We start from the raw sequence: 13,357 nt of genomic DNA, 5'->3' as shown, positions 1-13,357 counted from the left end.
TCCCGAGTGCACAAATTTTTGTGCACCGGGCCTCTAGTATAGAATATAATAGTTACTAGCCTGTTAGCTGTCAGATTCTGCCCTGGGTACTTTTCATATATCATTCCTATTCTTACCACAAAACAAAGTAGTGTCCATTTCACATAAAAGGAAACTTAAGATAAACAACTTACCAAAAATTGTATCAGTGGTAGTGGTTGGATTTAAATGTAGGTTTGTACACAGTCTTAATAAGGGAAAAATATGTGTATGTGTGCGCGTGTGTGTAAAAGTATCTAAAAATTGGGGAAAAGACTGCTTTACTTTTGTCTAGAGTTCCTTTAGCTACTTAATAAATATATGGCTAGATGGATTTTAATTATAAATGACTATATTTCCTATAGGTGTGAACATAGTAGCATTAATAGTAGATTATATTTCCTGACTTAGAAATTCTCTTTATAAATGGTAGTTTTTTCAAAATTATTTGGAAATCTATAATTATTCTCAGGTTTTGGATTATGAATCTTATGAATAAAAGAAAACTTTAGGGAGGTCTCTTTTATAGAATAACAACTTTTTGAGTAATCTCCTAGTATGGGGCAGTGTATTAGTTTCTTATTGCTGCTTTATCAAATTGCCATAAATTTAGTGGCTTAAAACAACTGTTATTTTACAGTTCTAGAGGCCAGAAGTTCAAAGCAGGTCAAGGTATTGGCAGGGCTATGTTTCTTCTGACCACTCTAGGGGAAAACCCACATCCTTGCCTTACCATTTCCTTACTCATCCCTTGGCTCCCAGCCCTCCTCCATCCTCGAAGCCAGCAGTAGCTCTCTCTTGTGGCATCACTCTTACTCTGTCTCTCTCTTCCTCTTATAAGGAGCCTTGAGATTATACTGCATATCCTCCCCCCATCTCCCACTCATAATTCAGGATAATCTTCTTATTTTAAAATCATTTGATTAGCAAACTTAATCCTATCTGCAACTATAATTGCCTCCTTTTCATGTAACATAGCATAAAGGTTCTAGACCAGTGGTTCTCAACCTTGGCTGCACATTAGAATCACCTGGGAATCTTTTTGAAATCCTGATTTCTGGGCCTCATCCTCTGGAAATTCTGTTCCTTTGTTATGGGGTGGGGCCACAACATTAGTAACAAAAAAAACAGAATTTCCGGAGGATGAGGCCCAGAAATGAGGATTTTAAAAAGATTCCCAGGTGATTCTAATGTGTGGCCAAGGTTGAGAACCACTGTTCTAGACATTAGGATGTGAACATTTTGGGGGTAATTATTCTACTTACCACAGGCAGATTTAGATTTTGTAAGGTCTGGAGATCATGGAAAGCCCTCTGCAAGAATATGAACAAAGAAAATTACAAATATAAAACTAGACACTAAAGCATATCCTCATTATACAGTGAAAAAATATGACACAAAACACATACATTTTAAAAGACAAACTGCTTGAATATATTCCATTGAACACAACTAATTTTATCCTCAATTGTCTAATTTATCTGTCTAGCAAACAAAACAGCTGCATGATAAAAATTCCTTATTCAAAACTTCCATTTGTTTTGGCTAAATGTAAAATAATTTAGGTAGATTGCTTACCAAAATTATGTCTTCAAAGTTTGGTTTCTCACCCACTCATTATTCATTTTTATTTGTCATATTTTCCCCACTAGTTCAGTTGCCTGATTCCTTGTGTTCTGGGAAATGTGACACAAGGAATATGGAATTTGGGGTCAGAGGTGTGTGAACAAGTCTTCACTTACTTTTTAAGCACTAGTATGTGCCAGGCACTGTGCTAGACTCAGAGGATACACTAATAAGCAGGGTAGACGTGGGTCCTTACCCTCTTGGATCTTACAGTGTGACAGAAAGGCAGACATAGGGAAGCCATCTCAAGCATACGAAATGTTCTGAAGAGTATAGGACCCTGTGAGAGTCCTACAGGGACCCGGGGCAGTGAGGTCTCTCCAGGCCCTAAGAGATGAGGCAGTGATCTAGGCAGAGGGGAGCAGTGCAGGGGAAGGGCGAAGATCTCAGGCAAAAGAAATTATGGACAGACTTATAATGGGAAAGCTGCTACTAATTCTGAGAGGTAAAAGAGAACTATAATGTAGGGGGAAAGGGAGAGAGTAGTGTAAGGATATTCTTGAGAGCAAGTTGGGGCCAAGTCCAATAGGGCCTTATGACCAGGCCTAAGATCTCGGTTTCATCTTAGCCACAGTAGAATGACTGCCATTGAAGAGTTTTGAACCAATATGTGCAAACATCTGATTAGCAGATTTAAAGCTTTTCCTGTTTGTTTTGGAGCATGGGGCTGGGAAGGGGGAGAAAGGACAAAGTAAATTAGACATTACAGGAAACACATCCCTGGGATATTTCTCTATTGATGGAGGTGTAACATCATACCTTTAAAAGCAGTGAAGATGGGTAGCTTCATAGGACTTTTCACTCAGTAGAGGGTAGGAGGCTCTACTGTGTGTGCACTTCCCACATGCTCTCTGTAGAAATTTGTCTTTTATAGTTTAAATCAAGTAAAACTTATGTCATTCTAATCTTTATGAAATACTAATTGCTTGACTAAGAAATTTTTTGCCACATTTCCCAAATATTGTCTAAACCACGGAGCCTCCAACCTTGCAAAATAGAGTAAGCTTCTCTCTGGCAATTGTGTTGGTTGGGCTTCCCTAAAAGCAAACCCTAAGACACTTAAGTACAGACGGTATTGGAGAACTAACCCTAGGGAAGCTGACCATATACTGTATCATCCAAACTGGAATATCTTTGAGAGTAAAAATATGCTCAAATAACAGACATAAACCAGGATTTTCCAGAGTTAACCAAGAAATATGATCCCCCTGCTGCCTTTTCCCTCTTGACCCAGCACTGGAGGGCAGCACAGGGCAGAGCAGCACACGGGACTCGGTCCTCAGTGCCCTTTGGGAAGTCAGGAGGAACCACCGGAAGTAACACTGTCGTGGTACATAGTTGTGTTGCTGCCATTTCCCCTTCCACAAAGTGGTGTATCATTCAAAGAGCTTGAAGGGTACATAGGTTTCAGAGGACATGGGTCTTAGTTGGAATTTGCTTTTGTTTTGTTTGGGGGTTTTGGGGGGGTTTGGGGGGAGGGATGTTTTTGCTGGTGGTGACACTTTTACCACATCCTGACTGCTATTAACTCTTGAGCTCCAGTTCTTGTACTTGTAAAATATATAAATACCTATACCCGTAAAATATGATGAGGGTTAATGGAAATGTGTGTAAAGCACTGAGCGTAGGGTTTGGCACATAAGAAGCGCTCAACAAAAGCTGGGCCCTTTCTTTTCCCATGCAGGCAGGAGTGGGGTGAAAGGGTGCCAGGAAAGCAGCTGTCAACGATGAGGGCTTAATCAGTGCGCTTTGGAAGTGATGATTTTGGCAGCTTATGTGTGTCACACATGTCTCACACGTGCCGAATGGGTAAGATGCCAGAAATCACTGTGAGATCTTCTTCCTCTTGCTCGTGAGAAAACCCTTTGGTAGGTGGACCCTAGAAATCATGTGTTAGCCCTAAGCTTAACTTCTCTAATAGTTTTTGCATAACTAGGGAAGCCACATAGAACTTAATAAAGTCAGCAACATATTTTTTATCTCATTTAAATGGCCTCATTATGTAGCTTATTTAAAATTGTGTCACTGTGTCGCCATTTTCAAATTGTGGCTATTCAGCAGTTTTCAAATTTGTGAGATGATACATAGCAAATTACTGTGTGATTTTTCACTTCATGGTCTTAGAATAAGCTCCAGAAAAAAAAACAAAAAACTCTTGACAGAAGCAATTTAATCACAGTGTGTGTATGTGAGAGAGAGGAGGGAGGAAGAGGGAGAAGGAAAAAGAGAAGTATAGGGAGACAGGGAGAGAGGGAAAGAAAACGAGGGAGGGAAGGAGGAAGGAGACAGGGAGACAGGAGAAGACAGGGAGAGAGGGAAAGAAAACGAGGGAGGGAAGGAGGACGGGAGAAAGAGAGAGAGAGAGAGAGAGAGAGAGAGAGGAGAGAGAGAGAGAGAGAGAGAGAGAGAGAGACTTCACAGAGCTCCCTCCGATACTCCACCAGAGACAGCACAAGTTATTTAAACCAGGTCAAAGCTCCTTCGGCTCTCAGTCTTCCCCTGAGAACAACTTAATGCTGATTCTTAATTTTTTCAAGATAAACAAGGTAAGTAAGTCTATGTTACATTTCTGAATTTCCTAAGTCCTAACAGGAGTCTGTTAGTTAATTTAGAACTTTTCCTAAAACTAAAGCTAAAAGCCTAATTTCTGTTTGTCTGAAGCTCTCAAGGATGTCTTAACAGTTTTCAAAGGTTGTATTATGCTTAAGATTGCTGTCAACTGAATGAAAAATAAAGATGTAAAAATTGTTATGCAGTATTATATAAGGATGTTGCTACTGTAGGTATATTTATAAAATTATAATGTTTAAATATGATTAACTTTAAACCTATACTTAGAGGATTTTAATGCTGAATTTGAAATTGAACAGATCCACAACTCATTAGTACCAAAACACACATCACAAAGTTATATTTTCCTCTAAAGCAATTTCATTTGTATTTACAATTGTGTCAGCTATGTTCCATATCATATAGCCCTTTCACACTCAAGTAAATGCAAATATTTTTTATGGACATTAATTTTAGAAAATCAGAAATATATTTACTTTGCATTTTGAAATTATAAATCATATTTCCTATTTGGGCTCCAAATATTTTCCTTTCCTTTTGTTATGATCAGTCAAGGACCACAAAAGTGTAACATTTTTGTGTGAATAACCTATGATGACTCATATCAACTATGTTATTTAAGATAGTTTATACTTTTTCCTAAGACTACCTGCTTATGAAGACCTTTCCCAGCAGTATTTTAGAGAAAACAATTAAAGTTCTCAAGTAAGAACTATGTTTTAATTATCTTTAGATTGGAAAAAAAACACATATATGTTAAGAATATAATTTCAAAATCAGACTTTACTTATGCTTTCCCATAAATTATGAAGAGAAGTATAATCTGGAAATTATCTTTTTTTTTTTCTTATTCACTTGTGCTGATGTCAACAAAGAGTCTGGCTGGAATTGCAAGTATTATCATCTCTAGAGTTTGTGCCAGAGCCATTCTGAGAACGCTTTGGAAAAGGACAGTCTTATATATACTCAAAAACAGTGTTGTTCTCCAAAGACTAAGCATATAATCTATGTGCTCAGATAAAACCAAGATTTATCAGTAACTCCCTTTCTTGCTTCTTTCTTAAAAACAAACAAGAAAACAACTCCAAATTAACATCTGATGGAGGACATTTGAAGTGTTGTATGCATTATCAAAGAAGAGTTTCCCACATATTGCTTGTGGGTCTTATTTTACAGTTTTCATTTAGATTCTGAGTACTACTTGCATGGAATTAATTTCTAATTTAGTATCCATTAACACTTGGCATTTGATTTCAGAAGCAGGGCTTACCCATGGAAAGAAGGTATAAATACACTTTGAATGACTGCAATATATTTGTGATTTATATCTTTCCCTCCCCTAGTTCCTAACTTAATTTAAGTCATTTGTCTTAAAAGGCATCTTAACATCTATTTGGTTTTATGCCATCATGTGAACCAATGGAGTGAAATGTCCTCTTGTTTCTTATCTATGCTCATTATTAATGGGCAGCTAGAAATTATTTTTCTACCAAAGTAAAAAGTTTCTTTTTTTTCTCCCTCGCACTTTAAAGTTGGTATAGGACCAACAGTACAGAGTCAGTGTGGTCTGGTATATTGTTTTTACCCAATTGACCAATAAATAGAATCTACTTTGGGCTTCTATGAAGATGTATATAGTGAATCCTCTAAGCTTTAAGTTCCTGAGCAGTCAGCAAATCTCTTGATAAACATTTGCTGAGCCCCACTCTTCCACAAAGTCCTCGACAGGAGAGACATAAAAACATATTCAGATGAAAAATCAAGCATAGCCCTAGCTGGTTTTGCTCAGTGGATAGAGCATAGGCACAAGGACTGAAGAGTCCTGGGTTCAGTTCCAGTCGAGGGCATGTGCCTTGGTTGCAGACTTGATCCTTGGCCCTGGTCAGGGTTCATGTGGAAGGCAACCAGTTGATGTATCTCTCTCACATCAATGTTTCTCTTTGTCTCGCCCCATCCCTTCCATTCTTTCTAAAAATCAATGGAAAAATATCCTTGGGTGAGGATCAACAACAACAAAAATTCTATATAAGTAAAATATTTTATTAAAGGATTGTCACATTAATCTAAGTGTTTTTGTAGAGCAGTTAATAGTCAATTACCATTTTGCTTCTAGGGAAATAATATAGAAGCTTAGAGAGCAAAATCACTGCGGCTTAGGCTGGTCAGGGTAGATTGTGAGTGGAGAAGCTTTGAGGTGGTCTTAAAGGACTGGTAGGGAAAAGACAGGAAGCACATCTGCAGTAGGTGGGATGGTATAAGGAAAAGCTTGGAGGTAGACAGTGTCAACCCATGAAGAGGGAGCAGAGTGTAACCAGTGTGGCTGGAGTGGAAGGTTGCTCCTCAGGGAGTAGCGAGGTAAATGTGGCAGAGTTGGTGGGAGTGAAATCAGGGAACCCTGTCAGTGGCGTGCTAGGCTGTGGGAGAGCTAGGGAGAGGCCAACATCTTTATGAAAATTAACCTGTTGTGCTTGTACAACAATGACAAGAATCTCAACATGGGCAGACCAATTGAAGCCAGAAAGAAGGAATAGGTAGAGGAGATAAGGCAGTAATTATAACAATGGTGACCATGGAAAAATGGAAGTTCCTTTACCAGAAATGAGAAATGAGTAGAGAAGGCCAGTGGGTCTGTAAACTTCTACCAGTCAGGTTTCAAGCAGAGAAGCAGAATCTGTTGGAGAAATATATTTAGATATTTATTATAAGGAATCAATCAGCTTAAGTGGTTGTGGGGGCTGGCTTGGCATGTCTGCATCTATAGGGCAGGCCGCGAGGAAGGGCCAGCTGGAGCGCTCAGGCACTGGCCAAAGCTGCAGACCGGGGCAGAATGTTGTCATCAGGGAAACCGCCCTTCTGGTCTTAGAGTCTTTCCACAGATTGAACCAGGCCCATCCCGATCATCTGAAATTGTCTCTCGTTTAAAGTCAACTGGTTATGAACTCTAATCAAACCAAAAAATACCTTCATAGCAGCAGCTAAATTTGTGTTTGATAAACTGGGAACTGTAGCCTAGTCAAATTAATACATCATAAAACCATCAAAAACTTCCAAAGTGCTATAAACTCCAAGGTGCTGGTAGGATATCTTACATGAAAATGGCCAGAATTATACAAGAAATTGGGAATTAAAACTCTGTAAAGTAATGGATATGGGAGATACCTCAATGGGAGTTATCCACGTAGAGGTAGCATCTATAGCAGTTAAGAGAGTTAGCGAGATCCTCAGAGGAGGCTGCAAACTTCCATGTCAAAAATGAATTCTGGGGAGAAATATTAAGGAACAGAATAAAGAAAAGTAACTAAAAGATAAAAGAAGATTAGCCCGGCCAGTGATGCCCAGTGGTTGAGCATTGACCTCTGAACCCAGGAAATCACATTTCAACTGCCAGTCAGGTACATGCCCGGGTTGTGGGCTCCATCCCCGGTGTGGGGTGTGCAGGAGGCAGCGGGTCAATGATTCTCATCATTGGATGTCTGTCTCTCTCTCCCTCTTCCTTCCTCTCTGAAATCAATAAAAATATATTTTTTTAAAGAAAAAAAGATTGAAGAGCTAAGAGAACCCTTGGCTGTCTGTCTCTTTGCAATACTTTCTCACTAGTTCACCAAGATTTCTGAGGGAGCAGACACATGGCTGTGGGTCCCCTGCTTCCCTCCTGGACCAAGAGACTCCAATAGAATCTGCACTGTGCAAAAGCCAATGTTTTTTATTGTGAACTTGGATTGTGCAATTTAAATAAGATTGCAGGTAGTTCAGATATATTGCAGATAGTAAGAAATCAGAGGCACAACTCCTCTGATTACTGAAGGGAAGGGCCTTCTAGGGACCTTTGCCCCACAGTCTTGGGTGCTCTTTCCCTTCCTCAGCTGCCTAGCAAATTTTTATTTATCCTTCTCAGTACATCTCTAGTACCTCCTCCTCTGTGGGAAGTTCCTTAACTCACCCAACAGAGAGGTTAACTACATCCTATGTCCCATCACTCACCCAGGCATATTTTACTCTTCTTACCCCGCTGAAATAGGATTGCTTATATGTTTTCCTCTCCCACCAGGCTATAAGCTCCTTTCAGTTTTGAATGCACTGGTGCCTGTAACAACACTATTTTAAGTTTTTAATATATATTTTGGAAATGAAGGATGGGTATGTATGTTGTATATCAGAAAACAATGTGTAGAAGGCTGACCAATGTATGTTTATAAACAGTTTGTGTAAGGAGAAATTTTTTTAAGTTCTTGGATTTTCAAAGTAGAATTTAAGAGAATAAGGTGGAAAAGTTGAGCAGGGGGAGTTTATGATGGGAATTCTGCAGAGGAGGAGGGAGACCATTGTCCTAATACAAGAGCGGAGGAGGGGAGGGTTGTATACATAAGGCTTGAGTTGGGAGGAAATATGGGAGAAATATGTCTTCTCGGGAGAATAAAAGACAAGTGGATCTGAGGTAAATTAAAATGTGCCTTTTCTAAGAAAAGGAGATTTTCCTTGATGTGAGAAACCTGAAATTTTTAAACTACATTTGTCGATTTAACTTTAGAGCACTTGAAATGCTTGTAACAACAGGATCTTCCTATCTCTAAGGAGAACGCCAAGACTGAGAGTGATTGCTTTGAACTGTCTGATCTGCAGTGATTGGGTTCCCATTCATTTTGAGGGAGCTGTATAGGCCCGCCTCCAGGTTCCCCACCTGTTACATAACAGGTTATTGTAGCGGAGAGATGCTCACGTCACTGGAGGTTGGACTTGCCTGTTAAAGTGTAAACAAATGGAGTGTGGTAATGGGCGTTCTTTCCGAAACAATCTTAGGAATAAAGGACACAGTTCACTCACTGCTTCTCTGCTTTCATGATAAGACTTCTTTTTTTTCTTACAAAATGGAATTGAAGTTCCATTTCAAGTAAAGGGCGGACAGAGCTTTGGAGCAGAACGATTCAGGCTTTAATCTTCAGGGTGGCGATAAGGAGCTTGCGTGACCTCCAGCTAAGGATTGGACCTTACTGCACCTGGGTTCTTTAAGCAAAGGGTGAGATCACTTTATTTTTAAAGTTCTGGTGCTAAGTTTCAGATGTATTATATTCTAAAATGGATCTGTCTAATCCACTTCAGGATTTCAGTGCAACATTTATTTTTGTATTTTTTCTATCCCTATCTGATGTGGATTGGAAATAAATATTGCCAATATAAGATTAGTTTACTGCTTTAATATTGCGTAAGCCTCAAAGATATTAAGTAAAGTATTGAATATTCTTATGAATTTACTCTTGCTCTAATAAAAAATGTCAGGTTTGTACAGCGTTTAGCATAGTGTTTTCCTTCTGGAAAAGAGTTTTATATTCTACAATCTTGGCCCTGTTCACCTGTCCCCACTCGTCAGCCTGCAATTTCTTAGTCTTTTCGAGCTGCTGTCACAAAAATAGCCTAGACACATTGGCTTATGCACAACAGACACTTATTTTTCTCAGTTCTTCAGTTCTGAAAGCTGCAAATCCAAGGCCAAGGAGCAGCATGGTCAGACTCTGGTGAGGATCGGCCTCCTGGTCAAGAGATGACCAGCTTCCTGCTATAACCTCACGTGGAGGAAGGAGCGAGCAAGGGACTGATCCTTTTCATGCAGGCTTCAGGAACCTTCCCAAACCCCACTTCCAAATACCCTCTCATGTGGTATTAGGTTTCAAATACGAATTCGGGGTGGGGGGAGGGCACAAACATTCAGTCTATAGCATGTGGCTAAATCAAACATTTTTGTGTGGTTAACACCATATGCTTCTCTTAACTCCTCAAACTACCAGGACTGTCATTGTTTACAATAAATTTAGTCAGGACAGTGCCTTGAGAGTAATAAGCAACATCTGAAAAATGAGAGGCAGATAGTAATTGATTTTGCTAAGGGTGTCAAATCATCGATGGGTGTGTCATTACTATTTCTCATTTTGTTAGCACATTCACCCAACTAAAACTTAGACATCTGCTTAAGCACGTTCATCGTTAGCCTACAGAATCTTGAAATGCTGTGCTTGACATAGTTTAGTCAATTCCTTCTATAACCCGAAATCCAGGTTATGCAGTTCTGGAGTTTGGTAAACCTTGTCCTCAGATTTCCCTTCACCAGCATATATTTTAGGCTTTTATTGTATTATATAGATTTCAAGTTCTTCTTCGCCTAATTTTCTAAACATGGTAGGGAGCGGGGTGAAAATGAAAGAACCCACATGTAATATTTTGTTTTACCAATTTTCACCACCAAACATTTTCTCTCTATATCTTAAGGGTGTTTTCTTTTTCTTTTGCTCTTTCGATGTGCAACTTTATGTTTTGTTATTTAACACTTATTCTAACCACAGTCAGTAGAGAAGCAACCAACCAGCAGTTTCCCAAATCTCGCAAGCACATAGGCCAGATCAGATTAACCCTTTTGTACATATATGATATTTTTGCCAGTCATGGCATCATTCTTCATTTGTCACACGCAGCCAACCTCCACGTTACTCCCTCAGCCTGTGAGGCGATGCCTCGAATTACCACTGTTTACTTCACTTGCCCATATTGCTGCTTGCTATGCTCACACTCTGAGGTGTGGTCTGACCTCAGAACCAGCCTGAAATAAAGTGGTCACAGCATTTTGCTTTAGAAGGACCAGCTGGTTGGAATCACGCTGTGCTGATGGCCACCCCCTTGTGGTGTTTTTTGCCTCAAGAAAATTGGTCCCTTTCTCTCTCTTCCTCTCCATTCCCCATTTACTAATTCATTCTCCTCTCTCTTCTCAGAATCTGCAAGATTTCTCCTGAACTTACTACCTTAACTCCTTCTGTGCCTACTAGTTCATCCAATACCCTTTCCCTCCTCTTAAGCCATAAATATGTTTCTGATCACTCAGTAAACAGGTATGACTTTTAAATTTTTAAAATTCCTATCCTCTAAACTAGGTATGTCAACTACTGGTAAGTATTAGAAATTCAACTGATGAACTAACTTGTACCAACCATATGCAGTTGCTAACCAGAAATCCACATAAACCTCCCATTATGATATAACAAACTGATGTGAAACATTCCCAGATGGTAATATCTTGGGAGAGTACAGCCACCTTGAGAAGCTTTTACTTTTTCACAGTTGACTCTGCTTCTACAATAACGCAGAATCTCCTACGGTTGTATGCAGGTCTCTAGAGGCAGTGGGGCAAGGACGGGGCAGGACTGGCCGATGAGTAGGGGTTGTTTTGTAACTGAGATACCACCTGTGTGGGATCTCTGCAGTATTTTCCTGCTGCTGACTCCCTAGAATTTGCTGTGCACGTGTTTGTATTTGTTGCCTACGAAATTAAAGTCTCCCATCTGCCAATAAAGTTCTGAATGTCCTATTGATACAATGGAAACTGGATTCTTTATTTTAGTACTACCAGTAGTAAAGATATCTCTCTGACCACCAATAGTTCTTACCTTTAATTTTATAAATCTAAGAGAAAAGAGATAGCTGTTAGTGCCTCTGAATTTACTTTCTCATCCTGAAAATTATGGTGATTTTAAAAAAAAGTATGATTTCAAATTTTTTAGTTTTAAAAAGGCTGGTCTCTGTACTGAAGTTTTCGTTAGAGTCTTTGCTAAAATCAAATCTTAGTAAATAAGGTTTTCACTCTCAATTAAAAATATGTAGACAAACACCCAGTTATGTGAGGATCGTAAACTAGACAACACAACATGTGCTAGCACATTCTTATTCTGTGAAGTGTAAGTCTGCTACACTGATCCTCTTTCTCTGCTGCCCTACTCCCCCCCACCACCACCCCAGTTTTATTGAGGAATATTCTTTCTGGGTCTCTAGGCTTAGCAGTCCCCATAGTGCCAGAGTACAGATCATCCGCCTAAGGCACAGAGAAGTAAGGATCGCCTCTTCAGAGATATGCACACCCAGTAGAACTGTACTCCTACAATCCCCTCTGTTCTTCTTGGACCCCCAAGTTTCCTGAACTGATGGGAGGAAAAACTCCAGGAAAGAGAATAGGATTGTGTGACTCACATAGGACTTCCTTGGGTTTTTATCATCAAATGTATCACATGTTTCTCAGAGCCTGATCAAACTCCATACAAAATTACCCAACAGATTTCTTCTAGTGATAATTCTTCAAAAGGATCAAAGTAAGGAATCTGTGGTATTGTGACGCATGAAACAGTTTTATAAATGAGAGATTCTAGGCTTTCCCAAGTCCCTGATCAAGCAATGGAAGCCCACATACTATTTGTCATTTAAACCAAGCTAGCAAAATGCTAAATAAAACGTTTTTAGTTTTCTAATGACCAAGGAGTTCACGTTTCAATTTAGAATCCTGACGATCAGAGTTCTGTGCTTGAACTTGGCTTATCCATCTCATACTGAGATTTGCTGCTCTCTGCCTTCTCTTCCCATCCCTTGGCTCTGTCCTGTACCTCGAGGTGCCTTGCACACATGTTTAAGGCTGCCTATACTCCTTGGACTTCGAGGTGTGCACATTGGTGTTGCTATCCATCCTCTGAGGCTGGATCCCAGAAAGACACAGGGGCCAGCTCTGTATGTGGTCTTGGGCCATTTGGGCAGGAATTCTACTACCTGGAGGCTTAGTTCAGAAGGGTAGATAAGGGGTCCAGGTGGGCATGAGATCTAGGTGGGTACATCCTCTTGATCCATGGGGAAGGGAAGGCTACATGAGATGTGAAGGGGCTGAGGCCATAAGAGGGCCAGGGTGGGGAGGGGCCTTTAAAGCACAAGCAGAGAGTTTAAGGGCTGTCCTGAGATGATCTTGTCATAACACCTTATATATGACTAGAGGCCTGGTGCACGAGATTCGTGCACTGGAGGGGGTCCCTCAGCTTGGCCTGTGCTCTTTCGCAGTCTGCGGGAGCCCTTGGGGGATGTCCAGCTGACAGCTTAGGCCCACTCCCTATGTTAGTCGGACATCCTTAGCACTGCCCCAGAGGCGGGAGAGGCTCCCGCCATCACTGCTGCGCTTGCCAGCCAAGAGCAGCTTCTACCTGAGCAGCGCTCCTCCTGTGGGAGTGCATTGACCACCAGGGGGCAGCTCCTGCATTGAGCGTCTGCCCCCTGGTGGTCAGTGCGCGTCATAGTGACAAGTCATTCTGCTGTTCGGTCAATTTGCATATTAGCCTTTTATTATATAGGA

General features: G+C 40.3%; 1 protein-coding gene across 32 annotated transcripts in view; it reads left to right on the top strand.

Moving 5' to 3' along the window:
* The window catches only part of RIMS1 (regulating synaptic membrane exocytosis 1), a 165,082-nt gene that overhangs the window by 132,058 nt on the left and 19,667 nt on the right, over positions 1–13,357 (top strand). The window contains exon 1 of one of the 32 annotated variants that reach the window (XM_014547403.1): positions 4,087–4,190. The exons of 30 other annotated variants lie outside the window; for them this stretch is intronic. The gene's annotated coding sequence lies outside the window, so the exon portion shown is untranslated. Of the gene's footprint in view, positions 1–4,086; positions 4,191–9,040; positions 9,230–13,357 lie in introns of those variants that run through there. One more of the 32 variants, XM_014547404.1, reaches the window with a different exon arrangement.

This window comes from Myotis brandtii, unplaced genomic scaffold, assembly GCF_000412655.1.
Source record: "Myotis brandtii unplaced genomic scaffold, ASM41265v1 scaffold471, whole genome shotgun sequence".
NCBI classification, from domain to species: Eukaryota; Metazoa; Chordata; class Mammalia; order Chiroptera; family Vespertilionidae; genus Myotis; species Myotis brandtii.
Note: the sequence above shows the minus strand (reverse complement) of the source record. Positions and strands in the feature narration are given on the sequence as shown.